The 24866-nt window shown below is 40.5% G+C and overlaps 1 protein-coding gene and 1 long non-coding RNA gene across 3 annotated transcripts in view; one reads left to right on the top strand and one right to left on the bottom strand.

The window, feature by feature from the left end:
- PDE5A (phosphodiesterase 5A) overlaps nt 1-24866 on the bottom strand; it is a 148192-nt gene that overhangs the window by 106754 nt on the left and 16572 nt on the right. Inside the window, exon 1 of one of the 2 annotated variants that reach the window (XM_074588468.1) lies at nt 21572-22101. The exons of the other annotated variant lie outside the window; for it this stretch is intronic. The gene's annotated coding sequence lies outside the window, so the exon portion shown is untranslated. Of the gene's footprint in view, nt 1-21571; nt 22102-24866 lie in introns of those variants that run through there. 2 annotated transcript variants of the gene reach the window in all.
- On the top strand, nt 527-24688 carry LOC141743689 (uncharacterized). Its single transcript, XR_012587167.1, has 3 exons — nt 527-798; nt 21302-21407; nt 24197-24688. It is a non-coding gene; the product is annotated as an uncharacterized LOC141743689 (long non-coding RNA).

Below are 24866 nucleotides of genomic sequence, written 5' to 3'. Positions count from 1 at the left end.
TGACCTGACAAGTTTGTCCTTGAACACTATCATTTACAAAGTCCGTGTTAAAAAAAAAAATCTACGTATTATCAGAACTGCTGCATTTTATCAAATAACTGCCACCAGCTCTTGCCTGAAATAGTTCATTTGCAAAGCTGTTGCCACCGAACTGTGGAAACCAACCATCAGTCAAAGGCTTGTTTTGCTCTTTTTTTTTTATAGCAATAGCAAATGAACTGCAGATGGAGCACTGTTTATACTTTCCCATCATCTCTGGAGTGCCTGGAACCGTTGCCGTGATGTCATTGCATTTGGGCAGGATATAGAGAAAGCAGCAACGCTGGAAATAGTTATTTACTGTGTTAGGGCCAGTTCGACTTGTAGCATAGGAAGAACATCAAGGTGCTTGAAATGGAGGGTGATGTGGCCTCACTTTTCGTGTAGACCTATAACAGAAACACCACACGGAAAAAAAGAAGTCTGATATGTCTACTGATCAAATAGAAAACAGGAAGAACTTGTTCTTAGATTTTATGTAGCTTCATGTCAGAAGGAACTTTTCTTTGTTTGGGGTGTACATCTGAAATCTCTGTCACTGAAATATTGGCCTTTCTGGCTGTGACGGATGAGTTCTGTCACATTAAGGCATATGATTTATTATGTTCCCACTCTCAGGTGTCTACCTCATCTTTCTGCAGAAGTTACCTTGCAGGAGTTACAGAAGTGAATCATTGCAGTTAAATTTGCCAACCTGTGAATAACAGAAGCTGCAGGACTGGTACATGTTGGCCACGGAGCGATCATCTCTGGAAAGAGGTGAGTGGACAGCTGAGAGTAGTAACGCCTTAAAACATTATAGCTAAATCTACCAGTGCCCATCTGTGCCAGTTGGAGATGGAGATAACATATGCAGATTCAAACATGCAATCTTCTATTATTATGACAATGTATTACTGGAGTACGAATGTCCAACAGACCACCGTGATCGGCCTGTACAGGGGAGTAGGCAGTGAGGATAAAGCAGAACTAATCAGGCTGGAGCAGCAAAGCAAACTGTCCAACCAGCCAGAACCGTCTAGCAACAGTTCTCATCGGCACAGCCTCTGTGTTGGCCTCACGGCAAGCATAAACTTCAGGCAGAAATTCCCAGGAAGGCAGCGCGATGGCTTTGGCTTTGGGTGGATTGTTTCTTAGCATTGCATTGATAACATGTAATTGGTTTTATGTCTTATCATAAAGTTTGCTGCTCAGTACTGTACATATAACGAAACAGTTTTGTCTTCCACATGGTGCTGCAGCACCTCTACTACTTCGCTTGTTCCCTAGCACCGAGCTGGGCATCACTAACTTACACTTATGTGAACGACACATTTGCACATATGAAGTGGTGATCTTTGCTTGATAGACAAAATTGCGATAGGATTATGGTTTGTTTGCAACTTTTACAATTAGTAGTACAAAACTCTTGCTAGACAATGAGGAAGTAGTATTGTAAAGAAAGCCTGTTTTCTGGCCAAGCAGACAAAGTTCCTTTTGTGACGCCATAACCTTGATTTGTTTTCTTTATCATTGCTTGCGCGCTTTCCAGCTCTCTCTTATCAGGCTTTCACAATGACTGTCTCAGTCACCAATGTGACTTACAGAGTTTCTGCTGCAAGTACAGATTAATGGACAAAGCCTAGTGGAGAACGCGAGCAAGTCTATGATTGATTTCCTGCATAAATGCTGCTTTGCTTTATGCACAACAAACACCAACTGGCTTAAACGACTACTTCCAAATTCTCCAACGAGGGAAGAATCCCCTCATGATGTAGATCGTTCCATAGCAGCCCATTTGCAGTCCTGGCTTAAAGCGCTCCGGCTCTGGGCAGGGTTCCGATAGAGGGGTTAGTGCTGGCTGTAAGGATACCTAGCACGTGCCTGTAATTTAGATTAACTGTAAAGCTCATCTCTCTCTAGTCCCCAGGTTAGCAGCTCTGTGGGGGTACGGCCAGGTTAGCTGACGCGCTTGGGAGGTGTTGGGTTTTTTTGCCTCTGAGCTGCTGCAGCCAGTCCTACGTGGCAGGGACGTGACCTGCAATGACAGAAAGGGTTGTGGAAAGGCCTAATCCCAGGTAAGAAGTTAAGGCTGGTCTAGTACAAACTGGTAAAGTAGTGAAAGTTCAGGTAAGTTTCACTCCCTTATCTCTAGCGACTTTCAAGAAGCTTTATATCTCATTCTGCTTTCCTAAGCACAGGGTTCCTTTCAGCTCAATTAAGCCAGTCTGTAGTAGAAATGTGGGAATGAGTTCTTCATATGGCAGCCTATGTATGGTGGACAAATGTCTTTTGTTTTTATTTTAATAATGAGTTTTCAAGGCATGTATACAAAATTATTCTGTTCTGACGGTAGTGTTTAGGACTCCATTTCATTGCTGTCTGTAGGAAGGTGCGTTATTATGTGTTTAATAGTCACTTAAGACTCACTTAAAGGTTTTATTACAGCATGCTTTTTAATAGTGCACAGCTGATTTCTGGAGAGGTTTTGTTCCTGTATTTAACTGATGGTTTTTTTTAAAAAAAAGGGTGAAATTTTAAAGATGTTAGTAGTATCTCTGGATATTTATGTTGGAAGGGATTTCAGGAAGTCATTTAGTCCCATTCCTCTGCTCCAAGCAGGGCTAATGTCGACATTAGAGCAGGATGCTTGTGGCCTTTTGCAGTCGTGCTCTTGGTGTCCGAGACCTGGGGTTTCACAGCTTGTTCGGTGCCTCTCGGTAGGAGCCACAGGGAAACGTGCTCAGTTCGGCTCCCAGACAGCCTCGGAAAAGCCTTGCTAGAGATTCTAGTGCCGTGACCAGTGATTGTGAATCTGCCAGCCTATTTCTGAAAACCCTTTTTCAGCTTGCTTGCCTTCCCTGTATTGAACTCGTGCTTTAAGCCAGAGGAAAGTAAATGTTCAGTACGGCTCCGCAGGGAGAAAGAACAGCGTGGGATATAATTTACTAAAGGTCAGGAGAGGGAGATATGGGAAGGTATTTCGGCAGCCAAATGCAATCACGAACTTGCTTTCTGTTCGCTTGATCTAGTTTCTTCTGCTCCTACTTCCTCGTCACCCTTTCTGTCACGAATAAACTGTCTCCTTCCCTGAACAGTTTGACTTACATTAGTTCCTCTGGCCTGGGGAGGGAGAATCCTGTTTTTAAAGAACACTACAGTATATACAACTTGTATTTTCTTCACATATTTTTTTACTTCAGAACTACCCATTGACTTTCCAGACTCAGAGCAAATGTGGGTTACCCTGCCCAGTGGGTTTCTCTGGTTCTGCCCAGCTGTAGATGTATGCAATTAGAAGAGAACGCAGATAAATGAGCAGGCTCGGAGAAAGGTTCCTGTCACCGAGCAAAGGCCCATGATTAACTATGACCCTGAGAATCTCTCCTACGCTGTGGTTAGAAGGAAACAATGAAATACTCCAGGTCCCAGGAACAGGTGGTATGAGGAGAACGGCTGCTGTGGCGCAGCTACAGGCCTGCATGGGGGAGGACTAGTCTGGGTAATTTAAAAGATGTTTTTACCCTTGGGCTAGATTCTAATTCTGGTTATGCTGGGGTAAATTAGGCATAACTTTACTGATATCAAAGGCTCTGGTCAAGATGATCTAGCTTCGTGCTCTTGAAACTGAGGGCAAACCCACTAACTTTAATAGGCAAGTTCTGCCCAAAATGAATGGGTGGAGCAAGGTCAAGCCTATGATTTTATTCTTTCCTGTGGGCACTTGCACAGCTCAGTATTCACAGCTGGCTTTGTCTTCTAAAGCGCCATTTCTTTTGGCATCTCAACTGGCAATCGTCTGGCCGCAATGATTCAGCTGCCCTGTTCTGATGGGATGGGTTAGGGGCAGGCAAGCTTGCAAAATCAAGACGCAAAAGGGTATGACGTGATTTTTTTATGCTACTGTAAGAAAGCTATATTGGATTATAGGGGTGGAGGTTCATGCTATTATAAAAACGGAGCTTGTTTTCAGCTTGAACCAGTTTTCTTCTTGCACTTTAAGTTAGTGAACCATATGCAGAGCAGAGATGAAAGTCTCAAAGTAAATGCCTGCAAACTTCTTTTGAATAATCACTAGCATTTTTCTTTATAATAAAACATAGGCATCAGGCAACTGCTGAGATACACATCCGACTTCAGGTTGTTGCACTGAGCTCCATGTCATTCTTAAGTTGGAAGCTTATACATGCACCAAGGACACCTTTTCTCCAATTAACATTCACTGGTTTAACTTCCAGTATTCCCGGAAGTCCAGTATTTCGTAATTGTATCACATCGTGCAGCCAGAAGAGAAGAACCACGTGCCTTCGCCTCAAGGCAAAAGCAGTATCAGCGCAAGTAGCAACTCTCCATCTATGTGCACTTTAATCGTCTGTACCACACATCTTTCTCACGTCTCAAAGTCTGCCTGACTGCTGTGATAAAACTTTCAGGGGTTTCCTCATAGGAGTAATGCCCTCTAGCATTTCTTATCTCTGAGTGATTTCAGATTGATTCAGAATTGGGGAACTGCTTTAGCAGCACGCTGTGCGAGTCATTTCTAATAAACAGAAATCTAACTGCTGGCTTGGCTGGTTTTGTGTCTTACAACTTTTTTGACTTTGGGAGAAAGAATGTTTTCAGTCATGTTCACAACCCAATGAAAGTTAAAGATGCTGGTGTGGGCATTTACTGCATTCGCATACAATGTTATGGTAAGGGACTGATCTGAAAAGAATAAATTCAAAAAAAAATACCCTCCCGAAACTATTTACACCCCCGACTAAAGGTCGAACATATTGTATTTCTTAGCCACTAGGTGGCAATGAGATGTGACCTTGGAGCTGGAGACACGCAGGGACCATCTGCAGCAACACTGGGAACTGGATGTGAGAAGCCATATTCCTATGAAGCGACCGGCACCGTGCCTTGGGGCTTCTGAGAGACCTCTGCTTACTGACAGTGACTGCAGATTCATTTAAGACCCAGTCGGTATAAATCAGTTTTCCTTCCCTTGGTTGCCTTTTTTTTTGCCTTTGCCTTTGCACTTGCCTTTGCCAGGTGCCCCACTGCCACTTAGCAATGTCATCTGTAGTATGTTTTAACATTCCCCGTGTCCTTTGGCAAGCTACCACGTTCTGTTGTTTCAGCTGTGAGCCTGACAATCTATTGAAGTGATGATGGCTTTTTTTTGTTTAAGAAAACGCCAGTTATCCGGTCCGGTTATGCTGAGATTAAATCTGCTCAAGTCGATGTATACTGGTTCCAGCAATGAGAAATAAGAGCATGTGGGTCCTCTGCTTACCTAGCAAAGAGCTGTCAATAAATTAAGAATGAGTTTAGAGAAAAAGATTTTCTCCTGCCCTATCCTGTGGTTGTAACATTTACAAAGAAAAGGGGTAAAAATACACTACCAGGATTTTTTTCCTATTGAGGCATGAAGATAACCCTCAGGAATGCCGGCTGTGCTCAGCAGCAGTTGTCCCAGTTTGCACAAAGGTAGACATTAGGAAATCTTCATTTTAATGGATGGTCTGGGAACAATTTATACGTTTCTAGTAAGGCATTGCTCTGTAGGTCTCACACTTAAACTGAAGCAGTCTCATTAGTAGCAGAATGCTACTTCAACAGCAATAAGGGCTTCATAGGTGTTTCCTTAACATCTAAGAAGAAACTACTTCGGAAGCAGCCCCAGGTTGTCATCTTCACTTCTTTCACCGCTTTTAGTTCCTAACGGGGCAATCTGAGTCAACAGAACTGACAGCCATGTTCTGTGTGAGGTGTAGTGTTTGGTAGTATGTGCTGCAAATGTGTGTTATAAAAATCGTACTAATAAGAACGTTGCCGTAGCAAAGATAAACACTACAGACACAAAGCCAGCAGTGTTGTAGATGTTCATGCAAATTTAACTTCTTCCGTGTCCGTTGTGGTATCGGTCTTTAGTTATGTGATCAGTCCTATAGTTTTCTCCCATTTTCTGCTTATTTCTTTGGGCAGAAACAAAAGCGTATTCAGTTAAAGCTCTGACTAAACCACCTTGAGATAACGACACTTTAATGAGCGTGTTTTCTTGCACGCTCAGGTTCAGGTCCAATCATGATTTTGTACGTATGTGCAATAAAAACGTACTTTCTTTACTAAAGTGACGTGATCTTAACAGGTAAAAATGAGAAAACCCCATACAAAGTTCAAAAAGGGCAGGGAGTTAGAAGCCAGAAAAAGGACATGGTTACAGTTAAAAGATTGAATTTCATATAATAAGGAGCAGTCTCCGCAAGCACGTTGCCTAGCCAAGGTAAACCACACAATAAGTTACTGTATAAACAGAGAATCATAAAGTATATGATCCTTTAATCTTGAGGTGGCATCAGTGCAGTTCTGTTGTAATTATCTTTATGATGGATAGGAGAACCTAATTTGGTTCCAGTCCCTGAAGAGGTATGGTGACTTCTAATTGTTGGAAAACGGATAAAGACAATTCTACAGTTTCAGATGTGTGCTTACAATTCAGCTGTCAGACCTATTTCTACTCAGCTATGCTTTGGAAGGTGTTTAAGGAGAACAGGAGTTTAACAAAGCATCTGGATCTCATTGAAGACCTGTTTTTTATTTTTTGTGTTTCTTAATTTATTACTACACTTTCCAGCTGGGCTGACAGAGGCACAAAGAGGACAAGACATTACTCAAAGTCACAAAACAAATTTGTATCTCAGCTTAAATTTGAAAGTGTTCTTTTGCCTTTTGCTTTAAACGTTAAAGGTAAGAGCTTCCAATACGACTGGATAGTATTTTCACTTTTCACTTGAAGTTTAACTTGTAAAATGTTTCCTCATTTTGGAAACAATCTTTCAAAGATGTTACAGGAGACTTTATTTTTTTTTGGCTTTGCTTTGGTCCTCTGATGCTGTTTTGTAGAAATAGTCCTTATTCATTTTCTTATTGAAGAGCACATGGTGGGGAGGGGTCCGATTTGCTACGCCTCCTAGTTGTATGCGGCACTACTTGTGTGTGTGTGTGTAGCACGTCAGCGTGTGCTGGTGCCCCGCTTCCTCACAGGTGGAAATAAAACCACCAAACCTGGAGCTACACTGTAAAACGTGCTGTATGTTAGAAGTAATCAGTACTTGATTCTTCATGCGGATAGAGAAATAGTGGAACGTGCCAACTATTGACTGTATTGTGTTGTTTATCCTAGTTAGGAGTCTTCCCGCTGGCTGTTCGATCTCTCAGTATCCATTTTCCAATTATTTCTGACTGAAACTTTTGCTTTCAAAACAAAGCAAAGAGCTGCAGTCACGTCCATGTTCTGATTGTTGCCTGCTGTATTCGTCTCTCACGGGACCATTTACATTTTTAACGATTTTGCTGTCCTCCCGGTCTGTTAAACTATGCCAAAATGCAAAATGTAATTGAGAAATAATGTATTAGTCCTCTTGTAAGGAAATAAGGAAATCCAAAAGGAAATTCCACTTGTAAGCCTCTTCAATTCTGCTAAGGCAAACTGTATTTTTGGTTGTCTACTTGAAGGGGAAAACCCAACCCTAGCCATTTAGTCGAAGATGTGTGTCATCTTGGCCGTGCTGGCAGTTTACCACTTAGGTAAATCAATGCGATTTCTGACATCTGTAGATCATATCCTTCGGATTACTGCGTAACCCGGCCAAATCACTTCAACGGGGGTGAAGTGGGAAGACAAGAAACTTATCCTGGGGTTCAGTCTGAACGCAATACATAGTTTTACATGAGATATGAAGAGGGCTCTTGAGACAGTAAACAGTAATACATCAAGAAGCAGCCATTTGGGTTTCAGATCTTTCGATATATATTCATGCTCACAGATCTAATTACTACTAGTGAACCCGAAAGATCCACGTTGGCTCAACTCTTCTTTAATGTGGTGCTGATCCCAGCTGTAGCAGCCAGTAAGTGAGAAAACGGAAAGGGCTTGGCAAGCTTCAAACCCTGTTTGGTCCAACTTCTTTCCAACTTTCTGCAGAAAAAGGCATGGGCAATTCCAATTCACTTTTTATCACATAAATGAGATCAGATCATCTCTCTGACTTTTGTGGAACAAGCTTGTTAAGTGCAGTTGCAAGTGTAATGGTTCCTCCTCAAATTCCTGTTTTTATTCAGAGGTATATATATTACTGCAGCTCTGAAAGCATCACAATGTAATCCCTTTTGCTTGTGTATCTTTTCTCCGACTGGAATTCTCATGCCCTAACCAAAGATCTGTATGTTTCTCACTCACCTGGCATTACTTAAAGCATTGTCAGGATTTGAAACTCTCCAAGTTATTGGCCAACCATCAGTAAATGCACAGGTTCTCACTTTGGAGACCTCCCTGAACACGACTGGGATGGATGTCAGCAATTCTACCTGTACCAGCCAAAAAAGTAGGAGACAAATAGAAAGGTAAGAGCGTGCTAACTAGTGTTGGGAAACAGTAGGCTTGGCAAATGAGAGCATGCAGAGCATCGTGCTTTATAGTGTGGTGAAATTTGTTGCTTTATTCTAATTTGCTGTGTTTTGAAGGTTTTTGTGAAGCCGTGATGGCACTGGAGACAGCAGTGATGGGGAGCGAGAGAGGAACATAGTTTGCATTCAGTCCTCAATCTCAGAAAACTTTGAAACCTGAATCGCTTTCTTCTGGGAAAACTTTTAGTGCCAGTTATGTTCCAACAGAATTTCTGAGGCAGCCTGCCCATCTGACTTCTCTCTTTTCAAGCTTATAAAACAGCAACCGGGTAGCATGCATCCATCCTTCTGACCCTGTAGAGCATAAGGCCATTGAAAAGTCACTGGGCTGCCCCTGGAACCTGCGTTGTGGCTTCTAGCCAAAAGCATGGAAGCTGTAATTGATGCGGAAGATTTTTCTTCTCTTAATCATGCCTTCGTATTTGATCTCTTTCCAGTCTTCCCAAAGAACAAGTCATTAGCCACTCCTTTGGAAGAAGAAAGGCTTGAGGCCACATAGCTTAGCTTTGTTTGACCTTTCAGCTCTGCTTTCCTTTGAAATCAGGATTACTTCTGCTGTATGCCATTTGGATGGCATACGGAGTCCAAACATCTGAGAGAGTCAGGCAACTGATAACTTTAGGGCCAGATTTTCAAAGGAGCCTCGCTCCAGTGACCGAGACAAGGAATGAGACTTTTGGGGAACCCCTGTATATTGGCTGGTATGGTGTTGTGTTTTTTTTCAGAAGTTTTGATAAGTGTTACCAGAGTAGTTGCTAAAGCTACCTGTGTGAAAATCTGAATGGGAGGTGAAACTGAAAATTCTAGCTGCTAAGGACAGGTCTTACCCTGTGTTGCATGTTGAAGGCCTGCTCACGTCAGGAAAATATTTAAGCAAAAATTCAGTATGTAAAAGGAAAGAGTTAAATGACCAAAAAAACTTCGAGAAATGCGTTAGTTATCTGCTTCAACTGTCCAACAGAAAGAGCGCGCTGCTTTCCCCAGGCCCCAAAAGGGTTTGCAAGACTGACCTTCGAGACAAGCTGACCCAATATGTCTAGAAACAAAAGATTGCTGAAGGAGTTGCCTTTGCCAGAAGAGCAGCTCTAAGAGATGTTCCTCTTAAATGAAATGAACACTATATCAGAGAAATCCAATAAAACAGAAATCCTGCTAACCATACTACAGAATGGGTAACATTTTGAATATTCAACACATTTGTAACCTATAACTAATACAGCTAATCCATAATTTATATAAGCATGTTGCGTCGGTTATATATTTGTATTTGTTTAGTGGTGGGAAAAAATGCAACTGTTGTGCTTGTTGTTGAAGACTCAGGGCCGTGTATGGTACGCTCACAACTCCCTTTGTCCTCAGCAACATCTCCCGTAGGCATGAAAATCTGTGGCTCAAATTACCGTGTACTATTATGGAAAATACGCCAAAACCTACGCTACACCGTTCTGCATGAAGTTGTTTCAAACTATCCTAGAGACCAGAGGCACATCAGGAATAAAATGCCGTAACTTAAGGCCCACAACACTAATTCAATAGGCACATAATGTCATCCAGCGTATGGAAACAAAAGGCAGAACAGCTGATTTAATCAACAGAAAATATTGAATTTGGTTAATAGCTTTTACTGATTGGTTGTTTTGCTGATGGTGGGATTTGATAATATCCAAATGTAAATACTGTTTGTACAACGTAACCTTAGCTTACTGTTTTGTTTTTTTTTCCTCCCCTCCCTCTGGGCAGGGGGAATTTGGGTTTGATCTTGAGTAACTGAGACAGAAGTATCAAAGTACAGTAAATCCAACATAATACTTTCTTACCCCAAAATACCCATTCCAAAACACTGGAAGAACACAGCATTTTCTATGAATTATTTAATCAAGAAAACAGATAAAAAATAATTGCTTTTCACATGGCAAGGAAAATATAGTTCAGGAAGCTAACGAGTGATTAAGCGGATGTACTGTGCATACATCTTAATATGCAATTTACACATAGTTCCATCTTGCTCCTGTATTAGTGCATGGAGTCAGGGAAGAGATCTCTAAAGGCAAAGCAGGAGTTACTCTAGTAGCCCGGAAACCAAGAGGAAGAGAGCCTGGAAAGTAACTTTACTGGGATTTTTCTTTCCACTTTGCACACATGGTTATAGTATGCTGGAATCTCACAAGCATGCATGTGAAATTTGTCCTTTAAGCACAATTAATGTTCTGAGGAAGAGAATTACTATGCAGTTGGAGGCTTAAAGAGCTACTTGGAACTCAGGGATCCAGTTCCATGGTGTGTACTCTACCCTGGAGCCAGGATAACTCTTTTCTGATGTGTAGGTCAGGAGAGTGAGGCCTGAGCAGAGCTTGTGGCTCTTGGTGTAGAGCCGGCAAGTGACACCGCCTGTTTGTCCCTCCGGGAGCCGCCAGACTGTGCTGATGGAATTTGCTCTGAATATGCCGGTCTCTTCTACTTTCTAGTCAATCTGAAGGGATCACGGGCAACGCCAGCCATCTGCGTAACTGTTCAGTTACACAGAACTGTTCAATAACTTTTATTGCATTACCTGCTTTCAGCTCGCATTATCGGGTTATTTTTTCTTTCAGTTAGAGGCACGTATAAGAGAACATGCCTCTTCCTAGGGAATTTAAATCTCTTGTATAAAGCCTATTACTAGTGCCAATTATAAATGCAAAGAATAGCCTTTTCTGTTTGGGTTTCCCTTTGATGTGTATCTAGAGGAAGCATGCAAACCACATTTCTGGTTTATCTCACCTCTCTGCGGTTGAGTTCCAATCAGATTTAGCTTCCAATTAACTATAAAAAGTGCAGGATTTTAAAAGCTGTAATTCCACATTACTCCCAGCACAAACCCCAAACAGCTGCACTTTGTGCTGGGAAATGCCTTGGAGGCTGAAGGAGGGATCCTTCTCTCCAGGCCATGTAGATGTTTTACAGCTGCGATTATGGCCTTGAGGTTAAAGTAACTTCTTTGGAGAGCCCATCTATAGATTGCGGTTATGAAGCATGACCCTGGTCTGTTCTTCCGAATGCCTGCTGTGGGGGGGAGAATGTGGTGATTGGCGGTCTGCACAGCTTCACCCTCTGACGCCCTGCGAGTGCCTGCTGGGGCGTGAGGGGCTGATGGGGAAGCAGAGGAGTCCTGGGCTGGAAACTGTGCTGACGCGAGTGCCTTCTTTCTGGCAATTCCAGTAGCGTTTGGTTTATGTACCCTAAAATTTCTCAAGCAACTCTGGAAGCCCCAACACCAATGTCTGCTTTACAATTATCTGACAACTAATTTGATAAGAACTCTCTAATTAAGTGGAATTAATGCAGCTTATGTTCTTCAGGGCCTCATCTGAAGGCTTTGCAATTACTAATGGGCAGAATTTTGCAGACGCTGCACTGATCCACTAAGCTCTCCTCTAATGTTGTTTTTAAAAAACCCCCACCCATAATTACCTTCAGCATGTTGCTTCTGCCTTGCTGTTTCTAAACTATGCGAATTCAGGAAGCTGCCTCTCGCACATGATTATAAATTACTGGTTGGGGTAAGGGTATCTAACAGGCAGCTAAAATAGAATAAAATATTAAATGCATTTTCATATTGTATGCATTCTGTTTACGTATTATTCACCAGAGACGCTGCCATAATAAACACGAAGAGGACAAGTTGTTTTCTCAGTAACAAGAGCAGATACAGCAGAAGGTATTTGGCCTATAGTTCTTCCCCTGAAGAACTTTGCCTGAAAAAGATACGAAGAAAATCTCAATAAAATATCAAGATTTGACCTATTTCTGGTGAACAGGAGAAAGCCAAGGCAGGAATTTAATAAGAGGGAGAAGGAAAATAGGGTGCGAAGTGTATCCTTAAAAATTAGAATTTTCTAATTTGTGAGTAAGAACAGCAGCAGGTTTTATTAGTGGCTTATAAACAACATGGAAACCTGGAAGTGACAATTAAGAGCAGCCCATGGCTTGTTAAGTCCATGATAGAAGGTTATAATTCACATGCCATATGGAGGTGGAAATTTTGTTGAAAGCAGCTCTTACAATGAGCTCATCGCTTGGTGCTGAACACTCTTCTGCAGGGCTGTCTTCAAGAACAGCAGTAGGAATGGGGGGCAACAGTTTTCAGAGTAAGAAATGATAAATTCTGTGAGGGAAGGAGGGTGACTTTATTTTCATCTTTGACTTATTAATATTATTCTGAATTCAAGGGTTTCAGTTAGAAACAGAAGTCTGGGTACTGCTCCATGGTAGTAAAGGAACCATATTTGGCTAAGAAGGGATAAGGAAGGTGGATAGCAAATGAAGAACTACTAGATGGTTTCTATGGCAGAAACCCAACCCAAACAAACAGAAGCCATTTAGTGAATAAGGAGAGACAAAGGAAGCTTGGGGACAGAACTGCAAAAGTTGTTCTTCTCTTAGAATCGCCAGCGTTTTCTGTTTGTGGCCTTGTGTGGTTTTTCAGCGGCCTGAAGAGAACGGAGAACCTTGAAAGCCAAAGGACGGTGGTTCGGTAAACATGGCTGGCTACAATAAATGTGTAAATGAGCTGACCAGTGAAACAAGTATTAAGTATGTGTTATTGCGTGGCTTGCCTTAGAGTTCTGGCCTAAACCATAGGGAATATGTATTTTGAGAAGGTGTGCAGTTCTTTCTTCCTAGGTAGGACTGGTTACCTGGTTAGACTGTGCCATGTACCACAGAAAAAAGTCCTGCCGCAGACTTTCCGACAAAACTTATCCTGAATATATGGCAGGGAAGTGAAAATAAGAAAAACAAAAAAAAAATTAAAGATAGTTTGGCCGAATCTGTCAGCTGATCTGACACATAAGAGAAGATGGGGAAACTTGTTTTATTTAGGCTAGCAAAATAGAAGACAGTCTTACATATTACATAAGAAGGTAAATGCTAATGAGAAGAGATTAATTAAGGTAAGCGATAGCATTGACACACCAACAAATTCTTGGTGACTTAAAGCCATTTCAGACTGCTAATTAGAAGGGGCTCTTAATTTTTGAAGCAGGGAAAGCCTTTTTTCATTTGACTCAAGGATGTCAAAGCGAGCTACTTCCACGGTGGAGTTTGAGTGCTCCGAGAGGTTAGATGATATGGTGCTTGTCATAGCAGAGATCGGGTCTAATGGCTCAAGAATTTGCTTCTCATCCATGTTTTCTGTTCCCAGAAAAGGTCTGGGGGGAGTGTATTCCACTCCAGTTATATGCATCATCAGAACAGTAATTAAATTCTTAGTAATTACCACTGTATAATTGCCTAAATCAAAGGGGGTGCGTAGGGGGTCTGCCTTTGAAGTCCCCGTGTTCTAGAACCCAGTGCAGATCCCTGGTAGTGGGATTAGTAATAAATTGAACAACGATCCTAAAATAGACTTCCAGAAACTTAGCCCCAGGAATTGTCTGAAGCGAATCGGTTTTATTTAGTATTTAACACAGAGAAAATGCATAGACAAGTGGCACTTGTAATCACTCTTGAAAGTTTAATTACTGCTAAAGACATCACGTATGATAAACTCAGTTTGTTGAAGACAGCATACCACTTAAAGAAATATTATGATACGTGTTATGGACCCAAAGCAATCTGATGCGGATGTTAGTTAATTTTAACAGTGACGTTCTGTAATTAAAATCAGACTTTTCTGATAGCCGTGGCTGTCTCCATGTTCCTTTAAAGTGTTTGACCCTGAATAATACTCGCTGAACTAAATGACCACAACTATAATCAGTGCGCTGCATATTTTGGAGTTGTGGAAAGATGAGCTCATAAAGAGCACGCTCAACCCACAGCCTGATCCACGGGCAGGGACTGCTGTAGGCCCAGACAACCAATTGTATTTTCACGTGCATTGGATACTCTCTGCTTCTGTTTACACTCAGGGATGCTTTTGACAGAATAAGTCACTGGTTTGCCTTCCCTGAGTAGTCATCTTTATAGCGGTGCTTTGCAAAGATGTGCTGTCAGCTGAAATTCAGACCGTTAGTCACATTGTTGATTCAGCTAGTCATTCTGAAGCCTGGGCTATATCTCCTATCAGTTTCTTCATTACATACTCTTTTCTTTGAATTATTGCTGATCTAGCACTGTATTAAAATAATTCTGTGTATATAGAGTATATTTTATAGTAATATATGTATTTGCTTATTTTGCTAAAGACCTTTAGGAATAATCTCGAATTTTGAAAAATGCGGTATTTACTTAAATTGTACTTGCTTCTGAAAACACTGGGACTTTGCTAGCAAAGCATTCAATTCTATGAGGTTAACGTACTATAGGATCATTCTCATCCCATGGGAAAGACGTAAGAGAAACCGTAATCATTTCAGTTGAAGCCCAGTTCAGAATGAGACTCACTACTACACCTGATCCATTCTCTTGTTGTTTATAGAATCAAAAACTATTAAAATCAGAGCTCCGAGGACCTCAAAGTCAATGAAACCATTCTTGAAAATTTAGCATAGCGTTTATTTGGGAACACTGATGTTATTAGACTGGTGAGGATCCATTGTGAGAATGGCAACTTCAGTCACGCCTAAACCCAAATCTTACAGAAAAATTCTTTACAAATTTAAAGCCATGAAGCAAATGGATTTCTTTGGAGTTGGGAAGGTGTAATTCCGTTTGTGATTCCATTTTTTAAAAAGGTTCATCTCAAATAGGTTTTCCTCTTAAATTTGACAAGAAAATGAGAGAAAAACTGTATTAAAAATACTATTCTGCTTAGTATTTTATTCTGCTTTGTTTTGTATTACATACTGGTTTATATGGCACATGGTAAAGCACAGTTTGCTCAAAGAAATTCAGTTGCAGAAATCACGGTCTTAAGTGGTAAGCTGAGAATTTCGGAGAAATCGAAAATAGCTAACTTGGAAAAGTGATATCTCTTATCTTCTGAATGAAAAACAGCATGTCTTTCGACACGCGTTCCTGCTCTCTGCTGATCTTAGCGTTTAAGAATGTTTCAGAATAGAACAGAACTGAATTAAGAGAACTTGGATGAATAAATTCTCTTGTGGCTCTTTAGGAAGTTATAATCTGCAAAAGAACTTCAGTTGCGAGGAATCCCTTCTATGTAGAAGGCAAAAAGGGAAAACTAAAAGCCCCTATTGCACACAGCTTGCTATCTGATTCCCCCCCCCCCCCCATGTAGCCAGGCTTCTCTCAGAAAAAAACTTAAATGGTGATTGTTTGTGGGGTTTTTTTTTTCATAGTGGTGTAAGAATTTTGTGAACAGATGCTGACTGATTCCGTTCTGTGCCGTTGGACTGGTGGCTCTCCGAGTGTTTGTTTAGGGCTGCCAAGTTATGAAATGTTTGATGTACAAGCTGAGTGTGAATAAAGGTTTTATAACTTTGAACAAGACATCTCGGCTCAAAATGTCCTTGCTTACATTTGCACGGATATTAATGACCTGTTAGTTAAATGTGGATATAAAAATGTCAGATGGGCTAAAACAGATCAAATAATATTTCTTCTTAGTTTTGCCCTTTAAATGTTTTATGGTTAATATCACTGGGCTTCCCTCCTCTTCTCTTGATGTGTGTTTACTGGTTGTTACATGGTCACCTTCTTAAATACAAGATAAACCCACAAATCATCTGGCTGCTTTTATTGTAATTTATACGAACAGAGTTGTCTCTGCTTTCACAGATGAAGGAACAGTTTCTAAATAGGGGGTCTGCAGAACTCCTTTTTACATTTGTCTTTATATTTAAAATATCTCTGAAAAATGCCAAGCTTTCCAGGGTCTCATGTCTTCCAGATACGCTACGAGAAGCTTGACTCAATCCTCTTTAGGTCTGTCTCAAGTCTTAAAATACTAATGTTGGCGTACTTTTAAAATTCTAAATTATACGTGTACTTCTGCCTGTCTTTCATTTGTGTAAAGAAAGATTTATTTAATCTGATAATGGTTAAAAAAATAAGTTATATGATCAGTTTTTTAGTTTTATGTACTACTTCTGCTCTCTGATTGTGTCTTGAAAGTGAAGACAAATAGGAAATGCAAATATGAAGAATTGTGCATTTCAGAAAGGAAACCGATCTGTTTAAGTACAGGGAAAGAGAAAATGAAGTTTCAATGTTTTATGTTAAATGTTTTTATCATTTTTAACAAGATCTACTTACTAATATTTAATCATTATATTACTTAATTGCATAGTATTTCAGAAATAGTAACTAATGCTAGAAATTACATCGTAAATTCACAGATTACTTTCTGTCAAAAGGGACGCTTCAGTTGTGCTGTTGTGGTTCTGCAGTACAAATCTGATCCGGACAAATGTCCGTACTCATGTAGAATAATGGGAGAAAGTGCTTCTGCAGGAAACTGATACTAGACTATAGGAAAACTGTAAACGATGCCTAGAGTTTCTTAAATTCATGGAGCTAATACCTCATCTAGCTGCCACGCTATAGTCAAATGGTGTTTAAAGAAGAGCTCCAGTAACCTCTATGGGTAGAAGTAGTTTTGCAGTTACACAAAGCCTATATACCCTTTTCTCCTCCTCATGAGTGACAAAACTAATAATGTGAGAACCAGTCTGACTGTTTGTTGATGTAAAAGGCTTCAAAGAAATAGTACCCAAGCCTTGCTGGCTCCTAGGCAGCAACGCTGAACAAGTGAAGTGTTACAAGCAGCATTGTATTTTGTTCTTGTCAGCTAAAGTTTCCAAATGCTGTAAAACTCTTCTGTGTTTCTGATCCTTCTCATAATATTGTTTTATGATACTATAATTGTACAACAGTTGTGTCAGCACCCTAGGAGCCAGCATCTGGAAACTATTAAAATTCTTCATAGAGCATAGGATGGCACAGGAGCAACTGATGCATCTGGAAAGATCAAAACCTTTCTGTTGTGCCCTGGCAGGGTAAGTGATTGCCAGGCTAAGGCTGGGAATATCTCTGGATCCTTCAGACAGGCTTCTGGTGCATGTATGGTGTGATACAGGGCTGCACGTACAGTATGACCACAACTGAAACCAACGGAAACACAGGAGGGTCCCTGTGAACATCAGAAACACTTTTTTACTGTGAGGGTGACCAAGCACTGGCAGAGGTTGCCCAGAGCGGTTGTGGGGTCTCCATCCTTGGAGCTGTTCAAAAGCCAGCTGGATGTGGTCTTGGGCTTTAGCTGGCCCTGCTTGAGCAGGGAGGCTGGACCAGATGACCTCCAGAAGTTCCTTCCAACCTCAGCCATTCTGTGAAGTTACACTGAAATGAAGCTGCTGTACATGCTTAGCTTTTAAGAAGCAAGTACTTTTAATGCTTTTCTGCTATGAAAGTACTATTAAAAATACACCTGATTATCAAAACCTCTTGCAGGCTAAATAAGAGCTCATTGGCACTGAATATTCAGTTCAGAGATGTCGCTTTCCTATTGTACCGAAGCTATTAAAGTTGTACCTAACGACTCTAAACAGGTAGTCTTCCTTTGGCTTTCCTGTGAGAAAGATAAAGCCCTGTTCCTAAAAGTCTGTTTATGGATTGCTGGTTTTAATAAAAAAACCCAACTTTGCACAACTGCTCTTCTTTAACGTGCAGAGTTATAACTGGTTTGTGCTCTGTATTTAAAACAAAGTGCAGAAGACAGAAGTGATACCGGCGTTTCTTTTTTTGGCAGAATGTCTCCAGCTATGATTTTCCGCTCAGTAAAGATTTTTGCCCTGAAGGAATGAAGAGTAGGCAGGTGCTCAGAGAACAAGTGATAAGGATCTAGAAAGATTTTAAGACCTGTAGCTCGTGACAAACTAAAATCCTTTACAAACAGACTCACAATTAGCTGCTTAGCTATGTTCTGATGAGATGTCCAAGGACTCAAGGAATTCTTGGTGGTTCAGAAAGAGAACTTAACCTTCTCCTAATATGCCTCATGTTCTGTCAGCTATGCAGAGGCAATGGAAAACATTTGTAAAAACAGATGGCAGCGTTAGGGCCCCGCCATTGAATACAAATGGTAAGTTCAAGGTCCAGTTAATGGTGGGTGAGCCAAGAAACATTTGGAGATTTAGTTTAACATTGAATATACCCCAAAGAACACACAATTACAATTCCAGGATTTCTTGGCTATGGCCAAACTCTGCATACTGCAAGAACAGTCATTTCATAGTTTACACTTCCAGCCAGAACGAAGAACTGCTGAGGTGCACGAAAAGTAAGATGTAGCACAGTTTTCGAGACTTTTGAAAAGCCATGTTCGACAGCTGGGTCAGTCCAGCAGAACATTTTTTTGCCCAGCACTTCATGATAGTCTACTATGCCATTCAATAGCTTCTCACATGCTAGAATAAATACAATCTCAAAAGCAATTATGTGTATAGAATATGCTAAGAGACTAAATGTGAAAATATCTGTTTTTTCTATTAAAAAAAATGCTGGCACGTTACACTAAAGTGAGTTTCATGGAACAGTTAGGTAAAATGTGGAAACTATGATTTGCCTAGCTGGTGTGTTGTACTTGCTGGTGGCATGACTACTAAAAGCAAAACAAAGTTGCAGAGATGGTGCCTTGCATGCATCCAGTGAAATAGATACTGGGGTGATTTGTGCTGATTAAGTGAATAATGAAAAAAGCTCTTGCTATGATTTAAACAATTCGCTGTTACATAAGCAGATGTTACTTGCCTGAGTTTAAAATATGAATATAGGAAAAGCTCCCACAAAGTGTTTGCAGTAGTGACATCAGTGCCTATATTGACCCTCATCAAGATCCTAGTTACTTAATCACGTACGGCTTTGTAAAGGCAGGTTTTTCCCAAGGAGTGGACACAGTGTTACTCCCTGCAATCTTACACTGCACCGCGTCCGTCTCTACCGCTGTATCCTCTGCCTGTACGTGAGGAATTAGGCACCGAAGATGGGAAGTGTAGCACTGTTGAAAGCACAAATAGCTACTTAGTCTTACACAAAAACGCCTGTCATCAGGTTCAGAGTGTTTCTTCCCAGTCATACCTCGCGGCACTCCCTCCTTCTGCACGGAATGTACAGCCTCAGCTTAAAACCAGGAGCAAGGGCTGGAAGATAACTAACGTGCCTGATAGTTGTCAAACTACCCGTATTTGCTTTCCTCAGCTTAACGTTAATGACCTCATAAGGATTAGTTAAGGCTACTAGACCTACTCGATTTTTTTTTTTCCTTCTAGAGTTTCTTGAACCTACAGGATAGACTTTCAAACTGATGAGTGTAAGCCAAGTAACTGTTAACTGTATCTTAAGTTAAGCTCTTAAACACCCAGTGTTATGACTTATTTTAGAGTTGTAAAGAAGCATTCACATGCACTATATGCTGTGTAACTTGCACGTCAGCATGGAATGACAGCAGGTACTTAATTTCTACACCCGTTGTTTCAGATTGGACCTAGACCATACTTAATCCAACTGTCTTATAAAGATGTGAAATTCTTCCTCCTCAAAACCCTTGTGATCTTTATGCAACAAATTTGGCCAATACATCACCATTACTTCCTGCAAAGCAGAGTTGTGAGATATGTGGAAAAAACAATATTAAAAGTTTTCTCTCAGGAATTAGGCACTGAAGATCAGAGTAAGAGCAATATGCGGATGTTAACACACAACTGGCACTAATATTCAACTTTCAAAACATCGTATGTTCCAAATAACTGTGGCAAATGTACAATAAAGCACATAAAGATGTGGGAGGTGATCATTAATACTAAGGGTCTTCAGGATCTTCTTTGTAGGTAAGTGCTTGCTGTTGCGGCTGTCTCAGAAGGATTGCCGCTGCTCGGAAGCAACACACTTCTGTGCCTCTTTTCTTGACAGTACCTGGGATGAATTAAGTCTGCTGTTATCTAGATATTTTTAGAGACAAGAGTCTAGAAGGAAATGGCAGCAGAGATCCAAACTGAACGGCACAGAATTATGGTTGCCAAATATGTTTACATAGATATTGCTTTAGCTGAGATTTTCCCTGTGTAGTCTGACGTTAACAAAAGTCATTCCTGGACTGAAGTGTTTGGAAACAGTATAAGGAAATGGAGATGGATGCACAAAACTAGAAGACCCCTCCTTCAAATATATCTATTGGAATAGGAAAAAAAAATATCTATAATTGAAATGAGTTTTCAGAAGTCTGGCTAATGAACAAGGTGTTTCTTGTGAATGTGTTCAGTACTGTACAAACAAAATAAATGTTATTTTCTTAATACCTACCCTTAATACCTCTATAAACCTAGGTTCTTCCACTTTAACCTTACAGTGACAATAATACAACATCTTATGACATGATTTCCTGTGGCTGTTAATCCTATGAGCTTAGATCGTTTTGCTAAAACACAATTGAAATTTAGTAACCTGCCTATTTTATCCTCCTAGTCAAACTTGTCCTCATTTGACAGGGCTCCTTTCTAATTTTGACTTATTAAATTCTGTGAGGAAGAACAATGCTGGCCTCCTGATTCTTATTACACGGGGTCGATGGAGCAGATAAGTCAAGGTCTGATCAAATATCGCAGTGACATCAGCTGTATGCAGTAAGCACTACTGTTATCAGGCCATGGTAAAGTCAGCGTGCAATTACCGATTCTTTTGGAAACAGTATCAACATGCTATGCTTAGCAAGTACCTCCTTCTCCCGTAGAACGTGGTTTTGCTTTTCTTTCGAAGTTTAAAACGTACCATGTCATTTTAAGTTGCTAAATGGTGTGATTTATTAACTGTTCTTGAGAAATTGTGCTGGCATGTCATGAGGCCTGCATTCTAGCTTTCTTCCCTTAAAATACAGTCAGTTCTAAGAAGGCAGCATTACTCCTGTGAAAACAGCATTTATATATTTCTCTTGCATGTTTGCCCTCAGCATCGTCTTACTGGGAACATGTTTAATCTGCCAAAAGATCTTCTGAACTCTGACTGCAAACCACTCCGTAGCCCGAATTTCTCAGGCAAATGCCACACGACTTCAGGTAGGTAGAGAAGTTCAGGTTCTCTAAGCACATTATCTGCAACAAACCTCACAGTTTTCTGAGCCTTATGACTGAGGCATATTCAAAGCACTGTTCCCTTAATGCATTTGTCGTCTACTTAGACTTGTATAAGTTCTATCCAGGCAGTTTGCTTTCAATCTTACCTCGGTATTCCCAACCTCGTCTTGCTGAGAAGTCTTACCCAGGCTCCTTATCCTGAAAACTTGGGGCTTTTTATTTGTTTGATTAACTTCCGTGGCTTGCAAGCAGTCCAGCTTTTGCTCAGTCGGTGTTCGGTAGGCTGGTGCATGCCTCTGCAGTGCTTGGGTTTTCTTTAATCAACATATGGACTATAATATATTGTTCGCTTTGAATCTGATGTCATGGGAAAAAGTGTTGCTTGAGTCAGTATGGAAACTTGCCAAGATACGTTCAAGTTGTTTCTTCCTTGACTGTAGTATCTGCTTGAAACTTTTCACTTGCCTTCTAATGGTTATTCCTGCTCATCCACAGGCTGTTTCCAGTCCAAATATAGTGCTACTCGATTGAAAAAATCCAAGAAGTGCTTCTCTTTTTGGCACGTGTTTAACAATCCTGAGCAAATCCCTTCTGAAATGCCATGGTCCGGTTTGTCATAGGAGGTCACAGGCTTGCTAAGGCTGTCCCTCTGGACATTGCAGTGACTTCTGTGTCTGCACAGCTAGGAAAACTCTGCTGAAATCTGGAATGTTTTTTCAAACCCTCTTTCCCCTCCCTCTGAAGTCGCTGTGAGGAAGGAGTGACCTTGGGTACCCTCGTGAAACTCCTGTTGACCCGCTGTTTGGAATGCGTGGCCAGCTCAGGGCTGCACCCAGCATCGGGGTGCTGCGTTTGGGGGTTTTAGTGCACTGAAGGAGCCTTTCAGATAGTATTTAGGAATGACTTTAAAAGCACAGGAAAAGCGATTTTATTTGCTTGACTGCTTAAATAAAGAATATTAGTCAGGGCAAACGAATGTAACTCCACTGATATTAATAGAGCTGAGTTACAACAACTGAAGAACAAGCCCTTAAATTCAAGGGAAATTATTACACGGGCTGAGCTTAAATGGCTCTAATGCTGTCTTACAGTGGATAAATAGTGTTAAGAGTGTTTGATACCCAACTAACTTCTAATTACTTTTTCTTTCTTGTTAACTTTTTCATTATACTTTTTTTCTATTGATGTCATGGTTTTGCTGTAAGAAAACAAGAGTTGTGTTCAAGAACTAAAGTTCTCCTGAGCTGTACCTTCGGAGCTGTAGTGCCTGCTCAGGACAAGGGGCTCCGCAGGCTTCAGGGCTTGCATGTTCCTGTTGAAACATTCGGAAAATCAAAATGTACCGGTTTGTTTTGTAAATACCAACTGGGATTTTTCTGTAACTCTTAATCCAGTTGATTAAGAATGGATTTTCCCGGGGACAAAAAAGATACCATTCTAACTTGAGGGTTGTCGCACTGCCAGATTTCAAGCTCCTGTTATAAATCATTAGGGTTCTTCAGAAAACAGATGAAAAATATGAGTGTTGGCAAAATCACGCTTCACTAAGTTTGTTCCAAAAATGGCTGAAATATTTCCTATCAAACTTTAAAAAAAAAATAAAGTCCAGAGTCCAAGACGAAGAAATTTCAACCTGGATGGTTGAAGTTTGACATATTTGAAAACTAAAATGTGTAACGAAAGAATTGGTCAGACTGAACTGTCAGTATCACAATGTGCTCACCTTTTAAAGGTCACCTAAAGACTCAAAGGGAAGGGTCAAGGTGTGTGCGTTACGTTTCTTTCTAATAAAAGGCACCCTGTTAGACAGACAAGATCCTTGAACAGAACTGGATGCTGCAGGACTTCATAAGTGGGTTCCAGTGGTGGAACTGCATATATTGTGTGTAGTGTTTATTTATTAACTACCTGGGTGCTATTGGAAGATAGGAAAAAATGTTTGTAGGTCATTTTTAAAGATAGAGAAAAGACATTCTGGAAAGTGCATTCAATGCTTTTAAAGTTGTTAATTTTGCTTAACTTTTTCCAGAATACTTCCCAGCGTGTAGCCAATTTGTCTGGCAGTTATTAAACTATTAAAAAACTCCCTTCTGTTTCCCTAAAGAAAGAAAGCCCCATCCCTTACAGAATAGTGGTCGTGTTTTGCAAGTGCCACAAAGTACTTTCTGGCACTCTAGGTTGTGTTGTGTGCTTTCTTAGTTTGGTGTAAAACGACTTTGTTCATACCCTCAGAAGTGGCGTTGGTAATTATTTTTTAACACGTTATGGAGTTAGGTCTACCTCAATGTCATCTGACAAAAAAAATTAGAAATAAATGTATTTATTATTTTTTATTACTTACGATAAATAAACGAGGAACTACATGTAGGGAGATCTTTGGTTACTTTTAGCTGTCTTTGGAGGAACTGATGAAGACTGTAAACCCCAAAAGCAGCGAAAAGGGGCTAAGATACCCTGCCTTGCCAGAGAGGGCAAGTGTGTAATTTCACCGAAGAATTAAAAACATGCTTATATATTACTGAAATAATGCACGTTCTGCTATCTGAAGCACTTTGGATTTGAACTTACAAAGTTATAAAACAAACATAGAGACCTTGGCAAAGTCAGCCTCTTAAATTGCAATGAAGACGACGGCAAAATTTCATTCATCTACTAATGGTCTCAGAATAAACAGCTACTTGAATGCAATCTTCCTTTTATTCAGAAGCTAGGATAGTGCTTTCTAACTATTCTAACTATTTCTAAGCTTGTCTTAACTGTTGTACTTCCAGGCCATCCATCAACACCGTTACAGTTGTTCCTCTAGCTGCTGCTACCTGTACGATGATGAGAGAGAAACTAAGAGCCAGGCAGAGACTACATGAACTATCATGACACCTTTGTTGCGTTCAACGGATTTTTGCTCAGAAAAAAGCATCTGGCCTGTAGGAACACCACTTGGCAATGACAAATGTGCACGTATTCTGACATTCAATGAGGGCTCATGTCCTTGAGATTGCTTCTTAGTTACTAGTCTGTATGACCAGTGTTTTTAAAATAGTGGAGGCGATATCCAGGATATTTTTGCTATTTATAATTCCCATTGTTGCAGCTCTCTGGGGATGATTAGATTGGATGACTTCAGTGGTGTGATAGCTATTGATATAAATAACTTTCCAGAAGATTTCCTTAGGACTTCAGAACAAACTAGCCAGTAAGAAAAACATTTCTGAACAAGTTTAGTTCCCTAGCTATTTTCTGAAAACCACGCTAGGCATTGATCTGCATACAGACGAGCTAAAAATCTTCAAAAACTAATCTGAGGCTTTTCATAAAAAAATAAAAATCAAACACCTAGGTCCCATTTGCAGAAGTCTCAGGCTCCTCGGTTTCTTAAGCATTTCTGAATATTGTGCTTTATGAGAAGTTTAGCAAAAATGAAAGTCAAAATAAACTGTATGT

The sequence above is a fragment of the Larus michahellis genome, chromosome 5, assembly GCF_964199755.1.
Source record: "Larus michahellis chromosome 5, bLarMic1.1, whole genome shotgun sequence".
NCBI classification, from domain to species: domain Eukaryota; kingdom Metazoa; phylum Chordata; class Aves; order Charadriiformes; family Laridae; genus Larus; species Larus michahellis.
Note: the sequence above shows the minus strand (reverse complement) of the source record. Positions and strands in the feature narration are given on the sequence as shown.